We start from the raw sequence: 15,129 nt of genomic DNA on the forward strand, positions 1-15,129 counted from the left end.
CTTAAGAAAGGCTTGTATTGCTATATCTTTCCTCTTAGGACTGCCTTTGCTGTATCCCAAAGATTTTAAACAGTTGTGTTTTCATTTTCATTTGTTTCCATGAATTTTTTAAATTCTTCTTTAATTTCCAGGTTGACCCATTCATTCTTTAGTAGGATGCTCTTTAGCCTCCATGTATTTGAGTTCTTTCCAACTTTCCTCTTGTGATTGAGTTCTAGTTTCAAAGCCTTGTGGTCTAAAAATATGCAGGGAATGATCCTAATCTGTTTGTACCAGTTGAGACCTGATTTGTGACTCAGGATGTGATCTATTCTGGAGAATGTTCCATGTGCACTAGAGAAGAATGTGTGTTCTGTTGCTTTTGGATGGAATGTTCTGAATATATCTGTGAAGTCCATCTGGTCCAGTATGTCATTTAAAGCCTTTATTTCCTTGTTAATCTTTTGCTTAGATGATCTGTCCATTTCAGTGAGGGAGGGTGTTAAAGTCCTCTACTATTATTGTATTATTGTTGATGTGTTTCTTTGATTTTGTTATTAATTGCCTTATATAATTGGCTGCTCCCATGTTAAGGGCATAGATATTTAAAACTGTTAGATCTTCTTGTTGGAGAGACCCTGTAAGTATGATGTAGTGTCCTTCCTCATCTCTTATTATAGTCTTTGGTTTAAAATCTAATTTGTCTGATATAAAGATTGGCACCCCAGCTTTCTTTTGGTGTCCATTAGCATGGTAAATGGTTTTCCACCCCCTCAATTTCAATCAGGAGGTGTCTTTGGGTCTAAAATGAGTCTCTTGCAGACAGCATATCGATGGGTCTTGTTTTTTTTATCCAATCTGATACCCTGTGTCTTTTGATTGGGGCGTTTAGCCCATTTACATTCAGGGTAACTATTGAAAGATATGAATTTATTGCCATTGTATTGCCTATAAGGTGTGACTGTTACTGTATATTGTCTGTGATCCTTTCTGGTCTATGTTACTTTTAGGCTCTATCTTTGCTTATAGGACCCCTTTCAATATTTGTTGTAGGGCTGGTTTCATGTTTGCAATTTCCTTTAGTTCTTGTTTGTCCTGGAAGCTTTTTATCTCTCCTATTTTCAATGACAGCCTAGCTGGATATAGTATTCTTGGCTGCATATTTCTCATTTAGTGCTCTGAATATATCATGCCAGTCCTTTCTGGCCTTCCAGGTCTCTGTGGATAGGTCTGTTGTCAATCTAATGTTTCTACCATTGTAGGTTACAGATCTCTTCTCCAGAGCTGCTTTCAAGATTTTCTCTTTGTGGCTGAGACTTGTAAGTTTTACTATTAGATGTCAGGGTATTGACCTATTTTTATTGATTTTGAGGGGGATTCTCTGTGCCTCCTGGATTTTGATACCTGTTTCCTTCCCCAAGTTAGGGAAGTTTTCTGTTATAATTTGCTCCAATATACCTTCTGCCCCTCTCTCTTTTTCTTCTTCTTCTGGGATCCCAATTATTCTAATATTGTTTTGTCTTATGGTATCACTTATCTCTCGAGTTCTGCCCTCATGATCCAGTAGCTGTTTATCTCTCTTTTTCTCAGCTTTTTTATTTTCCATAATTTGGTCATCTATATCCTAATTCTCTCTTCTGCCTCATTTATCCTAGCAGTTAGAGCCTCTATTTTTTATTGCACCTCATTAATAGCCTTTTTGATTCCAACTTGGTTAGATTTTAGTTCTTTTATTTCTCCAGAAATGGACAAGATGTTATGATAGGCACCCAAGAAGGGGAGGTGGGCAATGAGCCCCAAAATGCATTTAGGCAGAGAAAGCCATTTCCTAAAGGACTTCAGGATATAATGAAGTTACCTATGCACTGATTACAAGAGAATTGAGGAACATCTCAGCTATTAATTGAGCCTGGAAGCCTCACCTCGGGGTATGACAGTTACTTGGGCTTGGTCTCTGAATTGAGCATTGGCATTCTAAACCCTGCAAAATCTTATTAAATTTTCTCAACCCTGAAAAGAATGTAATTGTACAGAACTTAACAGTTTGAAAAGAATATAAACCCCTTGAGAGACCAGATATATTGATTCCAATATTGCATCATCCTGAAAGATTTGTTTGCATCCATTAAATGTGAATCACTGGCTCTTTTTTTAGATACCACCACTCTGGAAAAGTTCTCTCTGGAGAAGTGATTTTTTCTTGTATTCCCATCTGCTTTTTTTTTTTTTTTTTTCCCCTAGAGTCTTAGTCTGCTTTCCTCAGGTTATTCTGTAATCTTGGCTAGAAATATCTCTGTCATAAGGATAGTCACTACATCATTTTAGAAGGGTAATGAAATGAACGTATATTCATAACTAGCTAAGAGCTGAGCATTGCATTAGACACTTAAACAGTTACAATATTTACTTATTAATACCCTTATTGTTATTTTGTCATAGCAAAAAGTTATTTGAGCATTTACTCTGTTTCCTAAACATTGTCTCAATTCTCATAATCATAAAAGTCAAGCAGAATCTTTTCATTTCTACTGGTGGGGAAACTCAGAGAGAGTAAGTATCCTTTTTTTTAAATATTTTATTTATTTATTTGACAGAGAGAGACATAGCGAGAGCAGGAACACAAGCAGGGGGAGTGGGAGAGGGAGAAGCAGGCTTCCCACTGGGCAGGGAGCCTGATGCAGGGCTCGATCCCAGGACCCTGGAATCATGACCTGAGCCGAAGGCAGATGCATAGCCGAGTAAGCCACACAGGCATCCCTGAGCTGAGCATTTTAAACACCAAAAACCATAGCCTGACTTAGTGGACAATTCATCAAACTCAAAAGAAAACACTTTTTTTTTTTTTTTCATTTCAACAGATAGGCAAACTGAGATTCAGAGAGAATGAGTATCCTGCCCAAGATCTTAAAACATCTTAATATTTAGAAATCTCACCCGCCCTTTACTGAATTTAAGATCCTCAGTTGTCTGTTAAACTTTATTGTGCCTTACTTTAGCCTCATGAAAAAAAAAAAATGAAAGGGTCACAGTAAGGAAATGAGTGAAGTCTTTGTTTTTGTCTGAAAAAAAAAAAATCCAATACCAAGACCAACTGCCTATCAGTTCTAGCATGGAAGTGTTTAATGTTTCTGTTGTTCTCTGAAAGAAGCCAATTCCCTTACAAATTCCCCAGACTCTTACTCAGTGACCACCTGCTAGTGAGGGATCTCTCTGGAGGCAATTATTTATTTTTCCAGATGTGTTATATCCTAGGGCAAAATGCTTTCTGGGGGTTAAAGACAAAAGACCAAGCCGAAATACAGTGAACAGTATAGATCTTTCGATTTTATGTCTGCAATATCATATTTATAGTTTGAGACTCCAGGATTTCGTCCTTAGGTCTTGTATCTTCTCTTCCTGGGAATTGAGGCTCACTCACAGTAATAGACAATTTAGAGTCAATCTGAGGCTCCGCAATCTTTCACACATCTCCTATTGGTTTCCCTAAAGAAGTTTTGCCTATTACCAAGTCTGGCAGTGTTCTGACTGACACCCTCAGCTAGACTGTAAAAGACACACAGAGAGACAAGCATTGGAATGGCTGTCTGTTGGCTCACTGGGATGGCTCAGGTTGCCTGTGGAATAAAGCAGCTCTAAGGAGTGATAGGAGTTGTTTCTTTGAACCAACACTAGATATTCTTAGGGAATTAACATTTTTTTAATCGCAGCATACCTTCAATTTATAAAAACAATCATACTTTTAAGTACCATCCTTTCCAGAATGTTTTCACCTGGTGTCATAAAAAGATGAAGGGAGGCAAGGTGATATCTTGACCTTTTTACAAACTAGCTGTGTGGTCTTGGACATATTATTAGCAGTACACAAGTATTTCTTTTTTTTCCCAGTAAAAGGAGGAAAAGCTTGATGTAGAGAGAGATTCTGTAAGAGGGAGGTAGCTTTCAGTGGCTAATAGCCCTGTGTTTAGATTTAGATAAACATAGGTTTGGATCTTAACTCTGCTACGTGATCTTAGGCAATTAATATGTTTCAGCTTCATTTTTCCACATTTTTAAAACAGAGGTACTATCTATCTGGAAGTTATTATAAAACTTAAAAGAGATAATACGTGCAAAGTACTTAGCAAATTCCCAGGCATATAGTAAATAATAAAATAATGGTTTGTTGTTTATTAGGTCACAACTGCCACTACTAGTTTTACAACTAACACTACGATTTTGCTCAGGACAATCTTTTCTAGGGATGAGCTTCTTGTATTAAGTAGTTCCCCGGGGGTATGGGCTTTGCCATAAAAATTGAATAACTTAAACTGTTGTGAATGGTACAGAAAAAGGAAGAAGTCATGGGGAAAAAAGAGAGAGAAAAGTGAGTGGAAGCATGAAGGTTACATGTGAAATGTCAGGGAGAGCAGAAAATCCAAGAGGAAAGCTTGAAGTTACTCAAGTGAGCATAAAATCAAGAACAGGGATCAGAATTCCCTGAATATTAAATGGAAATTAAATTCTAATGTTAATTAGGTACTTTTATTCTGTTTTGTGTTTAGGGAAAAGACTCAGACTTTTTCTTGAGTTGCAAAGGATGAATTCAAGGTAGTTGGTGCATCAATCAATATTAACAACACAAACAAATCAAACAAAGTTGCAAAACTGGATAAGAGGGTAACAAACAGAAGTCACGGGCAGAGAAATTCCAGTTTGAAAGGAATCAGACAATGAACAGGAAAATGAGCTCAGAACTTGAGGAAGAAGGAGCATCAGGAAACCTAAGAAATTAAGCTTACCGATAAAAAGGCATAGGATTAGAGAAATCAGAGTGAATTTAAAATCCTCAGGTTACTTTATTATCAACTCTTCCTTTGACCTCTCCTTCCAGAACTGCAGCCTGAAAATGTTATGCCAACATAAAGAAGTGGAATTGATGGACTGTAAAGAGAACTGGGGGCTGGCTGTGCAATCATAATTTTCTCTTGCTGTCATTTTTTCCCCTAAATTAAGTGATTTTGACCTTGCACAAATTACTTAGCCCCTCTGAATAGAAGTGTCTTTGCTCATAAAATGGGGATATTATATTTTCCATACAAGGCTTTTTTTTTGAGATTTAAGTGAAATGACCAATGTAGCACTCTTCACCCAGGACCTTATACATGCTGTAAGCTCAATAAATCAATACTTATTCTTAAGAAAAATAAGCTTAGATAGCCAAATTAGAGTAGGTACTAGATGTTTCCTTTTTTCCCTATATAATCTGCCTACACATGAACACTATTCCGCCAATTCTTTCCCCATTCATGTGAGTTTTTGAGTGGTCCCGAATGGCACCTTGAACTATAATAACTGCCAAACTGAGAACTAGTCAATCAAATATCACATGTTTATTGAATATGAACTATAAATTGGCACAAGTTAGGAGCTTTTCCCACAAAGACAAACCAGGCTAAATTCTTGCTCTCAAGTGCTAAAAATGCAGTGACAAGAGGAAGTGAAACACACATACACACACACATAAGCACACGCGCACATACACACACACACAGAGACACACACAGGATGAGCATCTTTCAATATGCTTCTGGCATGTAAAAGGCAGTCATTATTTGAATAGTTCTTTTCCAGAAAATACATATTTGTATGTGCGTGCATCTCTGTTAGTATCATTAGAACTTAGAGCCTTTCCACACTGGGAAAAAGGGTCAGTTACTGGAGGAAACTTTCTTAAGGGCTTGAATTTCTTAAGCATTTTATATCCCCAGTCATCTTTCATTTCCAAATGTCATAAAGTAACATTTATCAAACCTTAGATGCCCCTTCTTGTCATTTTAAAGGAAGAAAAAATTTACGTTAAGCACATTATTTAACTGTAATGAAAGTCTTAAAATATTGGCAAATGACTGAAAATAATTTTACAATGTAACAGCTACTACATGCAATAAATGGATATATCTTCCAGCAGACTTTCAAGTTCTCAATAGATGTGTTTGTAAATTGTATAGTTATAGTTAATTAGCTACCGTATATTTAAAACGCTACCCCAGAGCTCTTGTTAAATCTTGCTTTTGTAGCATTAATTATGATTCAGTGGGACTTTCAACAAAATTAAATTCTGAATGAATCAAAGGAGAATTGTTCCCTAGAATGTTACTGTTAGGTCTACCAATGATCACAAGATGTGGTATTATTGTTATTATTTCTTGTAGATTAGCTCTTTTCCTTTCCAAATGAAATTTAGCCAGGAACTGATGTTCTTGGTAAATAAACCGCAGAGTTTCCTAGAGGTACCCCTCTACACTGATGTGTTCCAAAGGTTATACAACAGGCATCTGCAGGAAGACCCATATGAAAATCAAACAGAAAGACTATTTTCAATTGTGTAAAATCACAGTGTTCAAATGGAAAGGGGCTTGAACTTGGGCTCTTCAAGCTGTATATTTCTGGGAATGTAGATTTATTTCTGAGGCTCTGTTTCTGCTTTTATAAAAAAGGAGATAAATATATCAGTTTTAGTTACTCCATGGGGTGTTTTTATGAATCAGCACACGTGTGTGTGTGTGTGTGTGCGCGTGTGTGTGTATCATTAGTAGATTTAAGATCCATCTCCATGGCTCCCTCCAAATCCAGTCTATTGTCCTGGTTCTTAAAGTTGACCTAGTGCTCTTTGGAGTTATTCTGTGTTCTGGATATGCCTCACTGAGGGCTATATGGCAATTACCGGTATGCTTAATGAGCACGCCTAGATCCTTATGTGGGCAACTATTCCTAAGTCTGCTAAATACCTCCATAGGTATGGAATGATCTTCCATGTAAATACAACTGATGGAGTTACACAAACTTCTCACATTCCCTAATAGGCATATGCTGATGAAGTTAACTCTGAACCGTACGTCTATGTCTGAGAGTTGCACCTCAAAAAGGAAATAATGGAACTAGACATAGCCCAGAGAAGACATCAATTGAGCCAGAGGCTCCAAAAGATTGGTGTGTTCTAGAATCAACAAGGAATCTTACTAAAAGCAGATTCCTAGGGCTTTTCACCAGATAATCTGTTTCAGCAGAAGGTAGTTTAGGAATCTGAAATTTTCACAAGCATTTGAGATAATTCTGGTATGTGGGAAAGACTAACCAGTGCTGGTAAAACTATTTTGGACAGGCAGCTACATGTGCTTAAACAACATAGTGGACTAATGGCAGAACAGTGGAGACGGGGAAGTGGCCATATCTAAAATCTTCATATGGCATAAGGTGGCTTTTAATGATACATTTGTTGTCATTAAGCTCTTACAAAAATTAAAAATGAACATAAAAACCTTGGGTCTTCAGTTCCCTTTAGTCTACATTTTTTCCCCTGCGTCTTATTTTCTTTCATTCACCTTTCTCCTTAGACATGCAGGTGAAATGTTCCTTACAGACTGATTAAACTCACCTTCTCAAGCCCTAACATCAGAATTTTCTCTCCAAAATTGACTCCAGATCCCCTGTTCTGACATACTGCAGCAGCTATGTGTTGCCTATTCTTACCTGCAGAAACGGGAAAGAATTTGTAAGGAATGGATCCTGCTCTTATTTTAATTGTCTCCTTGCTCCGCTCAGGAGCACACATTCAAAATGTCGTAATCCAAAAACCAAACTCCATTCCAACGAGCATAATCCACTTTAGACTTACTAATTCCTAGAATATTTACATATGAACTGGAGTTTCATAATTCTGATCATTCCCTAATCGGTAGCGAGTACTAGAATTTTTTTCGAGTAATCCTTCACTGGCTTCCCTCCGTCCCCAGCCAGGTGTGAAGAACAACAGATGGAAGGAGATTTTTCTATCCATATGACATAGTGAACACATGAACACAGGCCTATGTGCCAAACCCCAGCATGGTGAGATGAAGACTATTCAGTCTCAAAGTAATAAATGTAAGGGGAAGAAAGAAGTAACTGAAACGTATGTAGACTTTAGAGTCAGAAAGAATCACGTTTGAATTATACGTCAGGACCTACCAATTTTATAAGCACATTCTTAACCTCACCAAGCCACAGTTTCTAAATAAGATAACACAGAGATGTTAAATACTTTGCAGCATTATTACTGACATATAAAATACATTCAGCTAATGTTTGCTTTCCTTTCCTTTTCTTCCTACTTCATCTAGAAGATAGAGAGCTTACATAACTTATACCAAGAATAGCAAGTGCTAAAATTAAGAAGAAACTTTCATAAAGATTGCTCTTCACAAATGGTCAATCCTTATTTCTTTTACATTTGTTTCTATATTTTGCAAAGGTTCTTTTTTCATATGCAGCTTAACTAGGGACTTAAATACAGTTACTTTTTCCCCACTTCTCTCTGTTTTTCTGGCCACTTCACATCCACCCCATCAAGTATGACTTTCTCTTCAGACAGCCCAACAGAGCCAATGTCTCAGTACTGCCCTGGTTGTCTCTCCTGAATCCATGCAAGGGTGTGCACGGGCCAACAGACAGCAGCCACCCCTGAAAGGCACAGGTGAGTAATGAGGTTCAGTGTTACAGACCAGAGGCTGTGCTGTGAGGAGGAACAGACCTTTGCTGGCAATGCAGGAGCACTCTGCAATCAGTTTTAGAAATGCCATGGGTGCCATTTTCTTATGTTAAGGACTACTAACTTTTATTTCAGATTCTAGTGGTCGTAAAATGCATTTTGAAGTTAAGAATAACCCTGAAAGAAGTGTTTTTTTTTTTTTCTTATACTGTACTTTGGATCACATGCCATCAGTCAATCACCCTTTAAACCCAGCAGCCTGCAAACTTCCAAGGAAAGACTTCATTGTTCATGTCATTTTTCTACTACTACTGATATAGAGGGTATGGATGAAGATACAAGTGAGTGCCTCTCCTGCTTATGGTGCTAAGCACTGTGAATAAACCCAGCTGTGCTCAGGGAGCTACCTGGAAAAGGAGGCAGATGGAGTAAAAACAAGGAATTACAATGCAATGTGTTTGGTGCTTCATTTAAGAATTGGAGTGTCAGGAAAAGGGTCACTCACCCTACAACTTTTGAGAACCACCTTAAAGAGTGATGAGAGGTTTTTCCATCTTAAGAAAACGGGTGGTGTGCAGCTGAGGAAAAAGTATGTGTATGGAGGAGCAAAATAGAAATAAATGGAAGATTTGGAGAAGTGCAATAAATCAGCTGTCACTATGTAGAGAATAAAAATAAGTATAATGGAGTGGGGAGGTGAGAGACAGAATGTGATGGTGGAAAGGGTTCTTAGTGAAGGACCCTTTATAGCCCCCTCTGGAATTTGTGTACATCCAGCAGAAAAAAAACAAAAACAAAAACAAAAAACTGAAGCATAAGTGTCACAGGAACTTAGTTTGTAACATAAAGGATAACTTGAACAGCAATGGGGAAGATTGATGGTATTAGAAGCAGGGAGATCAGACATGAAGGTTTGTTGCCATCAAAGAGCTAGATGATGCGCTAGAGACCCCGGGTTCTCGGCTGGGACAGATTCTTCCCCTTCCCCTGTACCCCCCCACCCCACCACCTACACACATACACATAGGGGACAGCTGGCTGTGTCTGGAGACATTTTTGCTTGTCACCACTATGGAGCTGACACCAGCATCTGGTGACTAGAGGCAAGTGATGCTGCTAAACCTCCTGCAACACACAAGAAAGCCCCTCACAACAAAGAGTTATCCAGTTCAAAACAGCAATAGTGCTGAGGTTGAAAAACCCTGCTCCAGACAAAGGCTATGCTATGACAGTAAAGACAGAGCGAAGTCTGACTTTGAGGAACAATTTTGAAGAAATGTCAGGACCGCGAGAATGTAAGGAAAAAGAATCATAAGCATCTAAGAATTTCTCAAAATAAGAACTTAGATGGCCTTAACAAATAAGATTACTTTGAATATAACAAAAGAGGATGACGTTATATTTTATGGTTAGGATTTCCAATAATCTGATATCCAGAAAAGATTGAAGGTTGGAAATAGATTTTTTAGTCACTGGTTTTCAAGTTATAATGGAGAGCATGGAAGAAGGGAAATCATTGAAATAGAATATGTAGGGTCATAACCAGAGTTGCACATCAGAATCCTCTGGCCTCAGAGGGCTATTCTAACTTGGTGGATTGAAAGTAGGTCCTAAGAATATGTCTCTTAAATATGCTTTCTAAAATCCTAAGCAATATATTTTTTGATGCCTTTCTATGTGGAGGGAAGAAATACTGTAAAGAAAACAAGAATAAAAAATAGTTTGTGATGATACCTAGTTTTATGGAATTCGGTTTGGATTCATGGAAATGTTTACATAAATGCAAAACAAAATTAAATAGAATAATATTTCCTAAAAATCTAAAGCAAAATGAAATAATACAGCTATCTATATTTTGAGTTGGTGGCATAATAGATAATCCACTCCAAGCGGCATTAGAAGTTTGGTAATGTCATGTAACCATATACTGTGGACTGAATTATGCTTCCCTACTGACATCCATACCCCAGGAAAAAAATCATATGCTGAATCTTTAACTCCCAATATAATGGATGGTATTTGGAGATGATGCCTTTGGGAGATAATTAGGTTTAGATGAGGTCATGAGGGTAGGGTCCTCATGGTAGAATTAGTACCTTAAAAGAACAGGAAGGGATGACAGAGCTGTCTTCTCTCTGCCATGGAAGGACATTGAGAGAAAGTGATTGTATTTAGCCAGAAAGAGGGCTCTCACCAGGAACTGAATTAACCTGCACCCTGATCTTGGACTTGCCAGTCCCCAGAGTTAAGAGAAAATAAATCTCTATTGTTTAAACCACCCAGTCGTTGGTATTTTTTTATAGCAGCTTGAACTGAATAAGACATACATGTTCCAAATAGGGTTCCTATTTTTAGTAATCATATCAGTTGTGACTGTGGTGATAGTGCTATTCTGAGACAGGTATATGTGCATTTTGAGCTAATATAAATGCATAATTATTCTTATATCTCTGAGAATGGGGATTTGGAGGATGAAAAAAATTAATGAGATTCAGATATATGAGTCATGTGGTTCAGTAAACCTTCTATATTAGTCATAATGTATTTATCTTTGAAGAAAAATAAGTGCATTCTAACTCTGGCTGGTGAAAATGCATAAAATCCCAGCAGCAATTAGCATTACCAGCACCAGATTGTGGTGTCTCAATACCACTTCTCTGGAAAAGGAACCAAAGTCCCCTGGAGAAATGGTTAAAGCCAAGTCTGTTTCTTGGTTCCTTTTTTAAAATGATAAATACAAAACAAAACACAACACAGTTGTCATCCTAGAAGGATGCTAGTGCATGGATTTATTATTTTGGAAACTGGTAAGAATAAGAAAAAAGACCTCTAATCTACCATTTATCCTTACCTTTTTCATATATATTGCATCCCAGAGTAAAAGATTAATTGGATGTAGAATATTCTTTTAAATGAAGAAAGAATGTTGAAATTATAATACCATTATTTTGCCATTCCAACCAACATAATGAATCTAGATAATAATCATTAATTGCTTCTAACACCGTAAAAAGGGAGACCACCAAATATGACATGACTTCTGCCTTCCAAAATACTCAAACCTGACACTGATAGATCATCTAGATTTATTTTCAGAAAATACAGGAGACAGAGTAAGTAAAATATGACACCTGAGAAACCAATCAGCAAATTCCAGATGGTGAGAAACAAAAGAAACAACCCAGTTTCTTCAACAAATAAATAGTAAGGAAGAGAGAGAAAGAAAAAGAGAGAACGGGAGAGGAGTGCGGAAAGAGATATTTTAAGACACTGAAGTGATGATATATGTCAACCACTAACTGGGATACATAACCCTTATTCTAATTCCAATACAATCAAATAAGCTTTAAAATAACAATTTATTATTTTTAAAGATTTATTTATTTATTTCAGAGAGAGAGAGAATCCCAAGCAGACTCCCCACTGAGCTAGGAGCCTGACATGGGACTCAATTCCAAGACCCTGAGATCATAAGCTGAGTCAAAACCAAGAGTCAGGTGCTTAACCGAATAAGCCATCCAGGTGCTCCTAAAATAACAATTTATGAAAAAATATGGTTAATTTCAAAACTGACTAATGATATCAAGGAATTAATGCTAAGTTTAGGTATGATAGCAGTATGTAATCATGTTTCAATATATTCCTTTTCTAAAATATTCACTGATATATTTTTGGATAGAAGGAAATATCTGAGATTTGCTACAAATGAATTTGGGGGATTGGGGAGTCAAAGTGGGTTTAAAAGAAACAAGTTAGGGCGCCTGGGTGGCTCAGTTGGTTAAGCGACTGCCTTCGGCTCAGGTCATGATCCTGGAGTCCCTGGATCGAGTCCCGCGTCGGGCTCCCTGCTCGGCGGGGAGTCTGCTTCTCCCTCTGACCCTCCCCCCTCTCATGTGCTTGCTCTCTCTCATTCTCTCTCTCTCAAATAAATAAATAAAATCTTTAAAAAAAAAAAAAGAAAAGAAAAGAAACAAGTTAGCTATGAACTGAAAATTATTGAAACAGATGTGTGGATGCTGATTATTCTATTCTTTATATTTGGTATATGTTTGAAACTTTTCATAATAATAAAGTTTTATAAAGCTTCTCAAGTGATTATGTTTAAGCCAGGTGATTACTGGTGCAAAGTAAGAATAAAAAGAAACAAGGTAAGACTCCTAAGACTAGGAACATGGATTTGAAGAATTTGTTGAGTGAGGATTAACATCAACGACTGACTCTCAGGGAAAAAAAGGCAGCATGATCTTTGGTGTGAATCCAGGGGGTGCTGGTGGAAGCTCTGAGAAGAGAAAGTTTTAGTCTCTGCACTCATAGAATTAAAAATGGGCTCATCCAGAGGCTTTTGTTACATATTGCTCCCATCATCAAAGAGACTGTGTGTGTATATACATGTGGACACAAACACATGTATACACACATGGACACACTGGTAATTAATTACATGGTTTTTGTTTGATTCTCTTGTAATTCTTATAAATCTACCAAAGGTTTTGTAATATAATATATATATCATATAGAAATCACATATTAATACATATATTAATAATATATAAAATATAAATTTTTTTTCAACCCTTTCCTACCTCCCCTCACTGCCTTCCCTGAATCCCACCAATATGTACATCTTTACATACTTGAACAACGTGCTCAAAAGAAACATGATGGGACTGGTCATATTGAATTGGATTGGAGATAAGTGAGGACATATATGAAAGGAAAGAACGTGGACCTGAGATCTGAGATTATAGGAAATGTGGAAAGACTCGTGTGGAGCCCAGGAAATTTTAAAGATTTTATTTATTCATTTGAGAGAGAGAGAGCATGAGAGGGGGGAGGGTCAGAGGGAGAAGCAGACTCCCTGCCGAGCAGGGAGCCCGATGCGGGACTAGATCCCGGGACTCCAGGATCATGACCTGAGCCGAAGGCAGTCGCTTAACCAACTGAGCCACCCAGGCGCCCCAAGCCCAGGAAATTTTAGAAGCTTGCAGAATCTTGATCCAGATTTTATGCCTGTCTTATTTATACCGCTATTCAAGGTGCAAAAGAAATTTTATAGGCTAAATATTGTTGAACATTATCATGAAGGGGTAGCCTTAGTGAGAAAAGAATTCACAACAGAACAGTGTACCAGGTGTGTGCAGAAGAGAAGGAAAGTGGGTAGAATATGTTGCTGGGGTTTTAAGCCCCAAAGTCACTGACATAAGCCTCCCTCACTACAGAGGACCAGCCAGTGATATGCCTCTGTTTCCTCCCCAAACTCACCTCAACTCACTCTTGACCATGACCAAGACTATGTCTGGACATTTAAGATGAACACTCTATGGCAAGACCCTTTTGTAAGCTGGGGCCTCCTCATGATCTCTGTGCCTTGCTGTTCAGTGTGTCTGACACCTCCAGTTTCTAAGGACAGCATGCAGCTCAAACTTGGGTAAAAGGGTCAAAGGGCAGAAATGTAATGGTGATTTGTGACTATCTTGTGAGAAAACTCTTCCACGCCAGCTTACTTTTCTTTTAACCGCCAAGAAATGTCATTAAATTAGGGCTAATTCTGCAACAAGTCAGTTTCATGTCTGAGCGTCAGTTTTCAAATTGGTCAAATAAAGATGTAATTTTTGATGAACCCCATATGATCACGAAAGATTTTAAGAATTGCTTGAAGTGTCTATACATCGAACAATATGGAAAGAAAAAAACGTGAACTATTAATGCCACCAGGTGATTCTGCTTGCCTACCTTTCGGTTCCTTAGCGCAGACCTCTCTGAACTCCATTGTGTAATAAATATTTACAGCTTGGGGCTTCATTGTGCACATTATCCTATGTGTATGCCCTCAGTTTAACAATTCTGAATCAGGAAGAAGCTCTATTCCCTCTGAAACAGATGACAACCTGTACATTGCATAAGCTTATACTTTTCAGGGCCCAAGAGTCTATTTAAACACACATTGAATATTGGACACCTCAATAGAGATGTCTTGAATTACCCCCAAATAATTGCACCATTCAGAGAACTCTAGATTGTTTCACAGGGCACTGAAGCCTATGGTCTAACAGTTGCCTCATGTGATGGGGACATCACGTGACTCAGGACAAATGGCTTATAAAGCCAGAAAGGTTAAGAGTTGTCAGAGCCTGAATGTGCCTATTGTATTTCAGTAATTGCCACTTAGTATTTGATTTAATGAAAGCTTAGAAGAATGTTTCTATAGACATGGCTGTTATGCTAATTTTTACTATACCCTTCTCTGTCTTCCCAAACTATGTTCAGAAACCTCTGTTTTCTATTAGAGAACCACTTTCACTCCCCCTGCTTTCTGCATACATTCCCAAATCTCTCAATGGCCTCATTAAAGACAACTACTGTAAATTATAGGGTCTCTGGTTAAATAGCTCGGCCTGTCCCAATCTAAAGATGCAAATTCCATTGCATATACTGGACAGAATTTATGCCTGTTTTCGATACATGTTAGGCAATCCAATCTTCTTTATAGAAGACTGTTTCTTGGTCAAATTGGTTAACTGTTTCCAATTATGTGTGTCTTGGTGGGAGCCTATGTATGCATACTTGAAACACCTTGTTATATTCTCTCAGGTCTGAGCTAGGAAAAGGTGCTTCATTGCTTTTATAAAACACCCATTGATAAT

The sequence above is a fragment of the Leptonychotes weddellii genome, chromosome 9 (genome assembly GCF_054177405.1).
Source record: "Leptonychotes weddellii isolate Sample4059 chromosome 9, ASM5417740v2, whole genome shotgun sequence".
NCBI classification, from domain to species: domain Eukaryota; kingdom Metazoa; phylum Chordata; class Mammalia; order Carnivora; family Phocidae; genus Leptonychotes; species Leptonychotes weddellii.